Source organism: Vespa velutina, chromosome 10, assembly GCF_912470025.1.
Source record: "Vespa velutina chromosome 10, iVesVel2.1, whole genome shotgun sequence".
Classification (NCBI taxonomy): Eukaryota; Metazoa; Arthropoda; class Insecta; order Hymenoptera; family Vespidae; genus Vespa; species Vespa velutina.
Genome location: NC_062197.1, coordinates 3,391,434 through 3,393,019, shown reverse-complemented (window position 1 = coordinate 3,393,019; position 1,586 = coordinate 3,391,434). Strand labels below are relative to the sequence as shown.

Genomic DNA, 1,586 nt, shown 5'->3' with positions numbered 1-1,586 from the left:
GAAGGAAGAAAAAAAAAAATGTCAATAAGAAATGTTATATCTATGATCGAAAAGTTAAGCTTCGAAAATTTTTTTTCTATTATTAAATATTCATACCTGTTGTTACAACCAACTACGAAAATAAAAATGACATCGTGGCATTGCCTTTAGGAATCGTTTCATTTCCGGTAGACGATCTTGATTAAAATATTTCGACCAGGTTCTTGTTAAGGTCCGATGAATTAGTGGACTATCTCTTTCTCTCTCTCTCTCTCTCTCTTTCTCTCCCTCTCTCTTGGATCCTGTTCCTAACCCTTTCTATCTCTATCTTCCTCATTCTAGGATACGTGAAACGCGGTGCGTATATAAAGCTTTCAGAACGATGTGGTGGAAGGGAACGACGAAGAGGGTAGAAAGAACGAGAGGAGAATAGGAAAAGATGCGAGCAAGAAGGAAAGAGACGAAGTATGGGTGAGAAAGAGAGAGAGAGAGAGACGAGAAGAACGAAGCGATCCCCGCGCCCTCGTGCGTGTCGCGTAAGGAGGCGCGTCTCTGTGTGGGTAATGTTATTGCTCGAGGGAAAATGGTACCGCGTGTGTGGTCCAGCGTCGTGCTCCCCTCGGCTGATCGCACGGCGCATTCGGCGTATCCTAGCAACGGAGAACGCCACTCGTACCGACCAATCCTGTACGAGACAGTACAACTTCGGCCATTTTCGGTTATACTCGGCTCTGATGTCATTCGGTCGGTCACTCGCGTATCGAGTCCCCGTGTATCGAGTCGCGAAAATATTGTATATACATTACTTATATATATACGTATTTATATATACATATATATATATATATATATATATATATATATATATATTACATTATTTAAAGCGAACTAATGCAACGCGTAAATAGGTTTTAACGAAAAGACATTCGTACTTTATTTACACAGTAATTTTTTCAAATGTAATATCAGATTCTTAGGAGAATGAATTTTAATCGATTAGTTTCAATTACAAATGCGTAAAGTTAAGTAATCCCGGCATTATCCTTTACATCGACGACGTGAGTACAAAAATTTTTTTTAAAAATTGTTTTCAATGTGTAAAATTTAAAGGGACTCGATGAAAGTTCCTATTAAGTACGGATTAGTAAAAAGTGTGTATCGGGTACTCGATGGAACTACGTACGGTCCTGTGTATTCGCGCGGTCCGATCACGCTGTGGCGCTGGAGTGGGGAGGGCCCGTCAACTATGGCCGGCGCAGGCCAGGAAAGAAATGTGGCAGCGCGTTTCGTTTAGTACGGACTTAGACTGCTCTAAGCGGCGGTCGCGTACGCCGGTGTCCGATAATAAAGACGGCGACGAGGACGACGAAGATAATAAGATACGCGAGGAAGAATATTACGAAGTTGGCAGCGAGGAGACAGCGACGAGGAGTATCAAAAGAAAGAAAGAAAGAAGAAGAAGAGGAAGGATCGTTGGAGAGGGGGAAGAAGAAGAAGGAAGAAAAGGGAAAACGTGATAACTCGCTGGTAGATAGAGAGAGAGAGAGACAGATAGAAAGAGAGAGAGAGAAAGACACAGTGTGTTCGTCGCTGGACCGTGGAACACT

At 42.4% G+C, this 1,586-nt stretch overlaps 1 long non-coding RNA gene across 3 annotated transcripts in view; it reads left to right on the top strand.

The window, feature by feature from the left end:
• Window positions 1-1,046: 1,046 nt before the first annotated feature.
• The window catches only part of LOC124951990, a 2,131-nt gene continuing 1,591 nt past the window's right edge, over window positions 1,047-1,586 (top strand). For all 3 annotated transcript variants that reach the window (XR_007101787.1, XR_007101789.1, XR_007101788.1), the window contains exon 1: window positions 1,047-1,586. This exon is cut by the window's right edge. This is a non-coding gene — a long non-coding RNA (uncharacterized LOC124951990).